The sequence below is a fragment of the Aythya ferina genome (assembly GCF_964211825.1).
Source record: "Aythya ferina genome assembly, chromosome: 5".
Lineage (NCBI taxonomy): Eukaryota > Metazoa > Chordata > Aves > Anseriformes > Anatidae > Aythya > Aythya ferina.
In genome coordinates this window covers 48,094,300-48,107,419 of record NC_140301.1, presented here as the reverse complement: position 1 = coordinate 48,107,419, position 13,120 = coordinate 48,094,300, and the positions used below count along the sequence as shown (strand labels likewise).

At 43.1% G+C, this 13,120-nt stretch overlaps 1 long non-coding RNA gene across 1 annotated transcript; it reads right to left on the bottom strand.

Moving 5' to 3' along the window:
- Window positions 1-646: 646 nt before the first annotated feature.
- On the bottom strand, window positions 647-11,545 carry LOC311438409. Its single transcript, XR_014694083.1, has 3 exons — window positions 11,458-11,545; window positions 7,389-7,544; window positions 647-1,495 (listed from the first exon to the last, which is right to left on the bottom strand). It is a non-coding gene; the product is annotated as an uncharacterized lncRNA (long non-coding RNA).
- Between the last annotated feature and the right edge of the window lie 1,575 nt (window positions 11,546-13,120).

Sequence of the window (13,120 nt, the reverse complement as noted above, 5' to 3'; positions counted from 1 at the left end):
TCCAAGACTCATGCTTTATGATGCCCAGCAAAGATGGCAGGAATTAAAGGAGAAGCACTACAAGGTGAAAAAAAAAACCTGTACCGTATGTTGCTCTGGAGACTGTGGGCTGATTTGGGCTGTGGAAACTACTCTAATGCATGCCTCTTCTGGTCCCTGATACAGCCTGAAATCCTCAGGCACTGTGATGCCTTAAACTTTCCCCAGATCCCTAGGCAATGAAATGATTACCCTAAGCTTCTTTGCCTCTGGAGATGAAGCATGGTCCCAGCCCAAAAGTCTTCTCTTAGAGCACTGGAATAATGCTTAGAAGAAGTAAGCAGAAATCCCAGGGCATTTGAACAGATCCTGGAGGACTCAGACATTGAGTTAGGACAAAGACGAAGCTTTCTGATCTTCTCACTCTATTAAACTGCACTCTTTCAGAGCCTGAAATAGCAGAGCAATGGCTGAGGATACAATGGTGAGGCCTCTACTGGGATTACAGTGCATCATTTATTTCATTATTCCTAAAAATATTTAAAAGACCAATCTCAACACAGCTTGTTAAAAAAAAAAAAAAAGGCTTATATTTGTGCTTTTATCTTATATTACTATATTAAATATGTTAGTATATGCACATGTTGTCTATTTTTCTCTCATTTCATTATTCAAAGAGTATTAATCTCTTTAGGTGTCAATATAGTACTCAGAACTTCACAGGGTTATTTAGGCCCATGTGCATCAGGCCTGGGTTTGTAGGAAGCATAGCCCAAGAATGCTTCTGTGAGCAGAGACACAGGGTGCTAGCATTGCGTTTGGCAGTAGCCAAAGGGAGGACATCTTGGACATTGCTCATTTACCTAATTTCCAGAAAATATTTTTCATGCAGAACAAGAATTCAATACAAAACTAAAGGAACATAGTAAAATAAAGCACTAAAAGAGGGACTTCACCTGAGAATATCTCTCATTGTACTCTCATCGTGTCTGTTGGTTTCTTTACTTTTCTAAAGACAGTAATATCTGTTCTTCTTAGTGCCTGCTGAGGTGGCCAAAGCCATTACTGACAGTGAAAGGTGTCCAAGGGAGGTGCCATGGGAGGACAAAATCTGCTACTGACCATTCTAGTCCTTGTAACTTGCCAGCGCCTACACACAGGTCAGGAATGGGACTGAAGTCTGTGCCTCTGATGTTAGCACCGAGGAGCCTGTCCCAGTGTCCAACCACCCTCTGGGTGCAGAACCTTTCCCTAACAACCAGCTTGACTCTCCCCTGTCCCAGCTCCATGCCACTCCCTCAGGTCCTGTCGCTGTCCCCAGAGAGCAGAGCTCAGTGCCTGCCCCTCTGCTCCCCTTGTGTGTAAGCTACAGGCCGCCATGAGGCCTCCCCTCAGCCTGCTCTACTCTGGACTGAGCAGCCAGAAGAACGAGATGTTGAACTCTGTGCATTGTCCCATGTTTCCTGGAGGGCAGGTACATGGCATTAACTGTCATGCAGGAGGTGGACTCTTCATCCTGAAAAGCAGAGAAGACAAATTACATTCTGACATGAATGACAAAAATACCCATGATTGTATTAGACAGAATTAAAAATACATAAAAGGGTAATTAATTCCCATGTTTTAAATACTAAGTAAGAGTAGAAGACTCCTCTCTTATTGGCAGATTATTCTATAGCAAATCAATGCATTATCCTGTGACTTCCTCTGAGGGAACTGATATTTGGATGGGGATATTCTCAGACACAGGGTACTGGCTAGTGTCAGCTCTGCTGAAGAGTGCAAATCCTTATTTCTAAAATGGAATGGGGTGTCACTATTTATCTATGATTTCTGTCTATATTGTACTGTTCAAAAGTCAAACCACAGACTTTATCAGGCTGATGAGCATGTGTTTAGACAGGCATGCTGGTTACTACTTAAAGCCTTTCAATACCCAGGGATGAGCTGAACATATTTACCAAGGTTAAATGGGTCTGACTGCAATCATTCTGTCTGTCTCTAACATGTTATAGGATTGCAAAAGAACACAGAATGTGAATTCTTATGTATTCTAGCACCCCAGCTATATATATATTCTGAGGCTCAGTAAAGCTTCTCACAGATGGAATCAGACAGGGAGAAACACATAGAAATGTAGAGCAGCTTCAGTTCCTGCCTTGCACATCTGCAGCTCTAGATGGTAAAGAGACTGAACTCTGAGCCCATTGTCCAGCTCTCCTGCACCTGCTGCCTGTCAGAGGAGTTTTGGTACTGCACCGGCATCTCAGAGCTTTCTCAAATCGAGGCACACAAGATGCGAAGTCACTTTGGAAAATCTTGTCACTAGAGGAACCAGAAATATACCAACATATAAATGTGGAAAAGGAATAGACCTGGCTGTGCTGTAAAGAAAGCTTCTGATATGAGCTAGAAGGTCCTTTTCTATCAAGATACTCTCCAAAACAAGTATAGTATAGACTTGTTACATCCCTAATATGGTTATACAGAACATTTTTAATCAGCTCCCTTGTAAAATCAGTGTTTGTCTGATTAAGGATACTAAATAACCTCATCTAAGATCCTTTATCATTACAAAAATATCTGTCATCTGAATTGTGTATTGTCCATCGCATCAAATAAGTACTTTACTATTTTTTAAATTCTTATTCTCACAAAAACCTTTTAAGGGAAAGCTGTATTTTACTAACGTGTAGAGGTTAAGTATGATATCCAAGGTTGCCCAATTCTGTAGCTGGCTGGGAGCATTTTTGATGATCTAAGTTAGTGCTCTAACCAGAGAACAGCTTTTCCAGAAAAGCATATAGCCTCCTAAGTTGTGCAGGAAAATAGGTATTAAAATGTAATAATCTGCAAATAGCTCCAGTTGTTGTTCCCTTCACCAGTAATCAGAGCAGGTAAAACAAAGGTAAGTTCCCTACAGCCAGCTTTCAATTAAATCCGTTTTAGGAAAAAGAAGAGCTGTCAAAGGAAAATGAGACCTATGCAACATCTAGGAGCTTCTGGAAGCTGTGGTTGTATGCTTGCATTGTGTGTTGCTATAGTAATGCCCCTTTCCCTTTCAAAATATGCCCTGTGCTAAGATCCCCAGCACAATAATGGGCTTTGTGAATGCTAACCCTTTGTCTTTCCATTGTACAAATAATCGGGTAGCCCACTGCCAGATGTGCTGTACCTAGCATCCTACTAAGAACATACTGAAGACAGAGAAGTTATTTCCTTCACAAACATGGTATTTGAAAACTAGGAAATTTTAGGAAGAAAGGGCAATAACCAAAGATCAGTGGCCACTTAGTGGCTCACTTACTTAGCCAGTCCTTTGGGACAGTTTCCATTTCCAGACAATGCAAACTGCATTCTGTGACAGGCGATGATGGACACTCCAGATCTCTATAGCTACCTGGCACTGCCAGCATGTTCTTACTCATCATTGCTTGTTTGCATAATGCGTTGCCGTAGCACTGCCAGTGAGCATTGCAATAAATGGCAGAAAGAAGACTTCACTGAGCTGCTCTGTGCCAACGGGGAAGGTGTCTCTCCAGAGCAGCATGGAATCATCTATAGCCAGACCCTCTGGCCACAGAACCTCCGCTATGACTTTTGTCCTGTTGCACACACTTATTAAAATCTGGTTTTTGCTATTGGGCCCTTGTGATATTTATGCCCTCCCTGGGGACTGTAGTTGTCTCTAATGCCTGTTGACTGGTGGGGACCGCTCCTGAGGGGTATTGTGCAGGCACTGTGTGCTTTCCCTTATGGTGTGCACTTCCGAATGTGTTGTGAACCAGGGCTGGGCTTGCTGCTAGTGTATGTGCTGTCCTTGCATAGCAGAGCTGAGGCATAAGAGAATCTTACCAACTTTTGGTCTGTTCTACTCAGGATGGACCACGATTCCCAAAGTAAGCTGTCCCTGGTGGGCAAATACACAGGATAAAGTAGAGATTTGCTCATAACAGAAAATGGTACTTCAGAGAAGTACCGGATAATACTAATTGGAGCTTGTAGACCTCATATAATTTCCAGCTAAAAAACCCTAACCTTTTGGGTTCATTCTGTCTATGGATAGGTTTAGCCTGAATCATTTGTGAACAGCTTGTGCCAATAGGGAGCCTGGCATGGAGTGCTAAGAGAAGTATCTATATCACTTAGTGGCACTGTGTGTATGCTGTCCATGCACTTTGAAGCCTAAAAGGCTTTGGCTGATGCTTTAATTTGTTCCTGTGGAGGTAGGGATTACATTTCTAACATTATTCTTAGGTTGTCCCCAGTGTGATACCCACTGTTCCCACTAATCCCATCATTGGCAAAAGCTGTAGATAAAAATTAATTCTCTCATGGAGGTGCTAGGAAGAAATGTCCATGGAGGCCATGGACAAACTTGTCAGTCCTTGGTCCTGAATTTCAGGTGTTCCAGTACATGAGGTTTCACAGGTGGGGCCTAGCCCCAGCAGGCTGAGGCCTACCACCAAGTGTGAATGAACTGGTTGCTGTGGTCAAAGAAGAACTTGCATTTACATGTTTCTCTTCAGCACAAGGATTTCCTTGTCTCCTGGACTGCAGCACAACATTGGTGTCACTGTCCTCTGCTGAAGAGACTGTCACTTTTCCGCTGAAGAGCAGGAGCTTTTTATTTGTGGAAAGCATGCCACACTGTGCCTAGGGACAGGCTGCAATACTGGTGGTGGGTAAAACTGCCACAGGCAGACTGTTACCATTTTAAATGTGACCTGTCCACTAAAACCAGCTGTTAGAAAACCACATATAATATTCGTGGGCGGTCAAGACCACAGCTGTGCATTTCATAGGCTGTAATGCTTTACTGCTGCTGAAATATTCTGTACAACTTTAGGTATTTGACAATAATCGTACACTCAGACTCTGCTAATTACCTACACCTCATGCTTTCAAAGGGCTGTTTGCTGTTAATGCCATGCAACAAAGCACATCTTCAAGGAAGTGAATAAAAATTAAAAGATCTAGTATTATATTGTTTTCCTTAAAGTCAGTGGAATTGTGCATGTACTGAATGCAAGAATCTGTGTCTCTGCTCTATCTTGTTTCTGTTACTGGTTTTGCTTCTCTTTATTGTAGCTGTTTTTGCTACAACCTGTTTGCCTCGTACTTCTGCCTGTTGTTGAGAAGAAAGTCCTGATAATGCAGCCTAATATTTCAGGATCTTTCTAGGTTTATAAATCCCAGTTTATGACAAGAGCACTTTACTAAATAATATAAAAAAGAAAAAATGGTGTCAAATGCCCTTAATAATTGGGTATGTCCCTTTCAACATATTTCTTTCTACTTGTCAGCTGGAAAGGATAAAATATGGCTTTTTTTTTTTTTTTTTTTAAATTTGACACACAATAGGCTCTGAGTGACTTGTTATGTAAATTACATTTTGTTTAAGTTCAGCTTTAGAATAAAGAAAGACTAAGTAACTATTTAAATGAAGAAGGAAACGTAAAGGCTTTTGGAAAATACCATTCAATGAACAAGACCCCCTAGCAAAGAGAGTATAGTATGGCGCAGAAGGTGTATTAAAAATCGGACCAGAAAGCCTACCTGGGTCATGTGTTTTTAATTGAAAAATACAAATTTGGAATGTAACAGAGAAAAATTTCTCCTCTCAAAAAAATAAATCCTCACATCACCCAGTCCAAGCACAATAAATTAAGCTAACAGCTTTAGAAATATCCCTGAGTCTGTCATGAGGCTGTGTTACTAATGGGTTGTTGAGACATGCTTTTTCTGAAAAATCTTTCGTGAACCTGCTGCACAAGCCCTTTTCAAAATAAGAAAGTCTACTTCCCTGAGGACATAGGCATTAGACAGCACTGCAAAACTGCACATTGAGCTCAGCATTATCCACAGCCCACTGACCCCCCCACCCCCCTGCTTGCTTCTTTGTGCCTGCTTAATGCTCTCCCCAGGATGTCCGTGCTGATGATGGGGGATGAGGGGAGGCAGAAGGAGGCACGGTGCAGGTTTTGCCCCAAATTTACTATTGTTTCTGCCAGTGGTTCATCTGATGTTTGCTGCAAAGGTAGCACTGTGTATGTGAGGCTGTACTGTGTAGAATAGACAAGGCTCCTGGTACAAGCAATTGGCAGAGTTTTAGCTTCATTAATCATAACCCATTCATGTCAGTAGTAAAACTCTTCCTGACCTCAGTGGAGCCAAGATTTCAATCCAGACAGCCTAAGCCTGATCAAAGCAAGTCTACATGAGACAATGCTTAAATCATCAGCAGAAACTAGCTGACCATGAATCCTTCTTGACCAGATGAAAGAAATAGTGACAAATTTTGAGTCAAAGCCTGTAAAGGCAAGGGTTCAGTCTTGTGCTCTGTTGCGCTGGGAATTCATGAATCTCCACTCAATCCTGCAAAATGAATCATTGTATGGCATTAGGCAGATCATCTAACTGCCATCTAATACAAGTTTTCCACCCATAAAGTGGGAACAGTTAAATCTGAGCATGTCATTTATTGCTCTGAGAATCAACAACATGGCTTGAGCCTTGTCTGATGTAGATGACAGGCTATGTAAGATCTCTTCAAGCTGAGCTTTTGGTCAGTACTCTGCTGTTGAGGTTCAAGTTCTGCAGAACACACAGCTAAATAATACCTGTGGATTTCAATTTGTAGAGAAGGCAGCTGTGCACATACGCAATATCGGAACAGAATTCAGGCCACATTATGTACCCTTAGCTAATCTGGTCTTCACTTAGCAGTTAATAAGAAATCATTCTGGAAAGGTACACTTCCACTGCTATTGCATTCAGATTCTTTTCTTTCTGGTTCATTTTGCCAGCATAGCCTAAATGTGTGAGACTGTGCATGCAGGAAGGAACTGCAGTTCAGAAAAAATATTAAAAATACCTTGGCAAGCCCTGACTCATTATTCCTTTTTTTTTTTTTTCACAGAATGTCTGGGTTGGAAGAGACCTCAAGACCATCGAGTCCAACCTCTGAGAGGTTTTCTTTCTTTCTTTCTTTATTTTTTTTTCAGAATAGTCAAAATTGAAAGAATATTATGAGGTTAAATTGTGGATTTTAACCTCAATTTCTGTCTTTATTAACACACCAGTTACAGATTTTTGCACTCCAGTGGTCCATGGTCCATTGAAGTGAAAGCTCTAATGGTGTTCAGCTGAAGCCCAACATTACATATTATCTACCCTTTAAAATGAAAACATACCACTCTAAAGTAGACAACATTCTCATCTTCCCCTATGTATATGTTATGAATAACATCTTCCCCTTTGATAGCTTAAGAATGAGTGTGAAATCCACAGTCATTTTCCTTGTTTTTTGTTTGTTTGTTTGTTTGTTTTGATATATTTATTTACTTTTGTTTGAATGAGGTATTTAATCTGGCATTAAGTATACAGACTCAGTTGCTCTCAGTTACCTGCTAGTATAAATTCTTCATATCTCACTGGATCCCAGGGACTGTTTTTCCTGCATCACAACAGTGTGATTTCATTGATGTCGGTGCTGCAGCACCAGGACCATCAGGAGCTCTGCTGGCTCACGTACCACATGTGAACAAGGATTTCTCTCTGATCTAAATTGAACACAGACCACAATTAACACCACTGACAGCAGCTAGATTATACATGCACAACCACCTCAGTCAGTCACTTCACTCTACACCATGCACATAACAAAACAGCTCCATCAGTTGTGTTTCAGTAATGTATTATTAAAATACATTCTATAGTATATAAAGCAAGCATGAAAACAGAGCATGAAGTGCAAGCGAAGATTTACAACAGCTGAATATTATCATTGATAATCCTGGTCCTAGAAAATGATGGAAAGATCTTTTTCCTTTACAGAGCTTTAAGCTCTCCATCTTACCCTTCCTTTGTCAACAGCACTAAAAAAGTGAGTGAATACCCAGAAGTAGGTCATGATTGCTAATATCCAAGGATACCAGGTTTCTGTGGTTACCTTAGCGCTCCCTCCCTTCCTCCCTCTCTATCCCTCCCTCCAAACAAAGTGCAGCCCCTGTACCGCTGCTCCACACCAATGCTGCATCACTGACTGCAAAACCACCGCTCCTGATTTACACCCGCATCTCGGTCTCCACCCGTGGTGCCTGTGCAAAGAGAGACAGGAGCTGTGGAGCACCGGGGCCAGGTGCCACAGTGTGTCTGTCACACTGTCTGTCCCCTGCCATGCTGCATCAGCACCTTGCCTGGGTGACGGACAGGACGTGGTGGCAGAGACTGGCACTCCAGGACCTACAGCACCTGGTGGGGTGGCAGGTGGGAATAGGTGGTGTGATGAGTAAGAGGGCACCCCCTCGTCCCAGAACATCACCGCGAGTCAAACTGAGAAATGAGGTGCCATGCTACTGCATAACGGCAACCCCGATGCCCTCATGCGTGGCTGAAGGGGATGTTTCTCTAGCATGTCTTCCAGCTAGGATGACACAGAATAGGCTCAGGCTGCGGACACGGAAACAGAGAGGCAGAGCTCGAGGCATAAACACAAAGCAAATCACACCGTGGCAGCTGTGTACAAAACGGGCCGGCTGTGCATTTGAAAGCGTGAGAAAGGAGCAGGCTGTGCACAGAAAGGCAGGCTTCTGAGATGTGACAATTTTAGCACTGATTCATCATGGGGTAAATTTGCCACAAGTGGGGCTGGGCCACAACATTTAAAGGGCTCTGCACTGGCTCACATTCGGGCAGTCTTTGTACCAGGCTTTTGATCAAATGGGATATTCTCTCTCAACCCCCCGCCCCCCCCCCCCCCCCTTTTTTTTTTTTTTGACAGGAGTCATGGGGTGCTAGAAATTGCTAAGACAGACAGCCTGGCAGCTGCAGTTCATTTTCAGAGTTCCTATAAAGCACAACAACTATTAAACAGTCTGACTCTAGATTTGGGACTTATTTGCCCTTATTTTTTTTGACACCAAGGTTCTTGCCTACCAGCTCCCTTGTTAAAGTACTCAGGGTGTGCCCTGAGCAATGGAAGACATACTGGTCAAAACAAATGTGTTTGCAGCGTCAGGAGCAGAGCTTCTGCTGGTACATACCACTGCAGCCTGGGGGTGGATATTTTAGGAGCATAACACTAGAAGCAACTGAATTACTGAATTCAGTCGTGATTGCAGACTTCGTGTAATACTTGTTTAATCCAGAAGAGTCCAGGCATCATCTACTCTACACCAAGCAGTTCCCATCACCCTATCAGCCACCCTCTGACTGTACATGCAAAGAACTCTCTTAATTTTAACCATTTTACGTACCCGCTGAGTGCCACATTTAAACAACTTTCCACTTTGTCAAATTAACACTTCTCTTCTGCCCCATTCACATGAAACTCGTACAACCTTCATAGCTGCTTGTTGCTGTAAGCCCCCAAATTACCCTTGGAAGTCAGTCTTGGTTGAAACTGAAGCTGTAAGTGTTTTAACTTTTAATTACAGTCATTCAACATATGCATTGGCGGATCTCCAGGATTTGGGCCCTGTGTGCTAACTGCTCTGCAAAAGAGAAGCTGGTAAAGAAGGAAGTCATCAGATAAATTGACTATAGTAAAAACACTGAACTCTTGTGGATACATAGGCTATTCATTGAATTCTAGACAAAAATCATAATAAAAAAGACCACCAGATTATATCACAAATGGTATAATCTTCACACAAACATATATATATGACAGAGTATAAATATAAATATATATATAATCTATATAGTATAATCTGTATCACAAACAATATAATCTGCACTGAATCACCAAAAAAAAAAAAAAAGTGTTTAACTAAACCTTTTGGAAAGGAGTTTAGCCCTGATCTGACACATCCATTGATGGAGAATTTGGCACTAAAATTAAAGTTTGTACCAGTCATAAATCATGCCTACTGTTAAAATACAAATTATGCCTGATTTTTCATTTAAATTTGTCTGGTCAGCTTCAGTTTGCAACTATTGTTTCTTATTATGCCTTTCTTCAATAAATTAAGGAGTTCTTTAATACCTGGTATTTTCTCACCATGGAGGTACTCACACTGTAATCAAGCCACTTCTCAATCTTCTTTTTGATAATCTTAACAGGTTAAGCACTCCGAGTCTCTTGCTATAAAGTATTATCTCAAACTGTAATTCTAATTTTCTCAAAGCATTTTTGGAAGTCTTTTCTGCAACCTCATCATTTCTTCAATATTCTGCTGAAAATGTGGACATAATGGCATTGTCCAGCAGCCCACTAGGGGTGTCACCAATGCCATTTGCAAAAATCACTTTACTGCAAATTGTTATTCCTCTCTCTACTCATCCAAGAATCACATTTAGCCCTCTTTTTAAATTAACATGTCAGCCAATGAGTCTCCAGTCCAATTCTTTATGGAGTTTTATTTGTAAATTGTCTAGGTATACTGATTTAAAATGTTAGCTAAGTCATACACACAGCTTGACTTCTCAAGCTTCTGGAAGTCAAGTAGACACTTCAAAGACGCATTTTTCCATCCATATGCCTATAACATACAAGAATGCAATTGTACGTGCCTGTTCGACTGTCCCTTTTCAGCTCACATCTTCCACCTTCCCCCAATGCCTCAGAGCATCCCAGATCTACACTTCCAAACCTGAACTTACAGTCTTCAGTGATAATGCAGCTTTTCAGTTTGCATGGTTCTGGCATCGCGCTGAGTCTCTGTGTCTCAACCAAGACTTACAGAGAGGAGGCCATGGGGCTCCCCTATCGCAGAGCATGGAAAGATGTGGTGAGTGTGGAGGGAGCCACCTTCCAGACAGACACAGTGAGGAGCTGGACAGAGGGCCAAAATGCACAGCAGTCACAGCAGATGATGAAACCAGAGGTGGCAGCCATGCAGGCAGGGAGGAGCTGCTGAGCTGGCTGCCTTTTTGAGCAAACCCTCCTTTTTTCACCAACATCAACCTCTGTTTTGCAGCTTGTCACTTACTGCTGTACCTTTTCCTCCGCCCTACTTTCACCTATAAAGTCCTTTCTCCTACTGCTTTTTATTCCCAGTTGACTCATTCCCACTTAAGCTCACTCTCTCCTGCCAAAGCTCTTTAAACTCTTCCTGGAAACATTTCTCCTGCTGCTTTCCCACCTTGACTCCTGTGTGTCACCCCCTTGCCCTGTGACCTCCTCCTCCAGGACACTTGAACATCTCTGGGGCAGGGACCACTTGGAGCTGTGTTCACCCACCCTTGTGCGACGCGGCTCTGGTGCTTGGTAATTTTTTTTAGCCAATATCCTAATAGAGGTGACTAATTGTGGCAGTGCTGTGATGTCTAGTAGGAGAGACTGATGAAATAATTGTGTAGCGGGAATGAAACAGCCGGGCTGATGGTGAAGCAGAGCAGGCATTAGCTGTGCCAGGCTTACATAACATTGCAGGCTGAGTGAGAAGCACCCAGAAGGAATTCACTCCTTATCTCGCCCCTTCCTCCCTCTTTATTATAAAAAATAATTAAAAAAAAAAAAAAAAAAAGGACCTGCTGCATGGCTGGGTGCAGGTCCCTGGGCTCTTGGTAGGGCAGGAGGGACAGCCCAGCTGCCTCTCCGCACCGGCGCAGGACTCGCTCCAGCTCTGATCCCACACGGTTTGCTGGGCACGGAGTCAGGTGTCACTGCTAAAAAATGGTTCTCTGCCTTCTGATTCATGATGGCTTTTTTTCATGTCCTGCAGTGGATGAGAAATATAATTTGAGTTTCAATATATGGCTGGGGGTGCCTTTCTTCTCTCGTTAATTAGTTATAACCCTCGCCTGGTACTGACGCTTATGTCACTTTAGATGGCTGATATCTGCTAACCACCTTTCTGAAAGATTACAAAAGAGCCATGAAAATGAGAACGGGGGGATGGATAGACGGATGGACGGATGAGGGATGCCTCTATTACAAGGAGCAAGCACAGAAAGCTTGGATTAGGGTGAACAGCTGGTGCGTATTCAATAATCAACTGCTCTGAAAGAAAAGCCTATTTTTTCTCATCCCATGGCATTAGAGAACAGGATACCAGAGCTGCCAACCTTACAATTGAAATCTGCCCACACAGAATAGCAAATTCCCCTTGGCTTGCATTTAAATGCTCCTGGCTCATTATAACTCCATACAGCCTTTAATACATACATGTGGTCGGCATTTTATCCTGCAAACAGAGCACTGCACTGCTTCTCTCAGCATGTCTCTGCCTTCATTTCAACACCAAAGGGAGGGATGAGGCGGGGGGAAAGAAAGGAGGACAGGCAGCTTATCGAGTTTACAGCTGCTGCCGAGAACATTGGTTTGATCCTCGCTGCTGGTTAGGATTTGTTTCCACAACAGGCACCAGGTTGGGGCGCTGAGCATCGTTTGAATGGGCTCAGGACGTTGTTTTTTGGGACAGTCCCTTGGGAATAACAGAGCCTGTGAAGGAGCTGGCAGGAGCTGCAGGGAGCCGTGCTGGCCAGCACCCTTGGTTGTCAGCATCCAGAGGGGAGGAGCAGAGTTGGTACGTAAGGATCTGTCTGGAAAGCAGGGAGGGCTGTTGGCTGTTTATCCCCAGGTACCTTGGTGATCCTAAACATGGCAGGGTGAGCAAAGCTTCCTCCAACCCTATCTACGGTGGCAACAGCAGTAGCAGCTGTAATTCACTCTTCTTCTGCTTCCTGACCGCATGCCTCCATCTGAGCCCAGGGAGCAAGCCCTGGGGGCAGAGACAAACCCCGGTGCTGCGCCTCTGTGGTGTCTGAACCCCTTTTCCAGCTGCAGACCTGCCCAGATGCCTGGGGATGGGCTGTGGTCCAGAGAGCAGAAGTCCACCTGCATGTGACGGTGACAAATGGGACACCAGACAGCTGTCAAGCAGGAACATTTTTCACTTCACCCTGCCAGACGTGAACAAGAGGTAAGAGGCTCTATACATCATGCTTGATCCCACGAGCAAGCCAGCCTCTTGGCTTCTTGGTAAAAGTATAAATGTTCTAAATGCCCTCATTATTTTGGATCACGAGGATTACAACACTGACCAGAAATATTGTTACCCAGCAATTTTGATCCATAACTGGGTATTGAATATTCAGAGAGAGAGCCCAAAAGCTTGGACCACAGTTTCCATTCGAACACCCTATTAATAACCATGTCATATTCGTGTTCATTCAGTGGCCTGGATTTTGA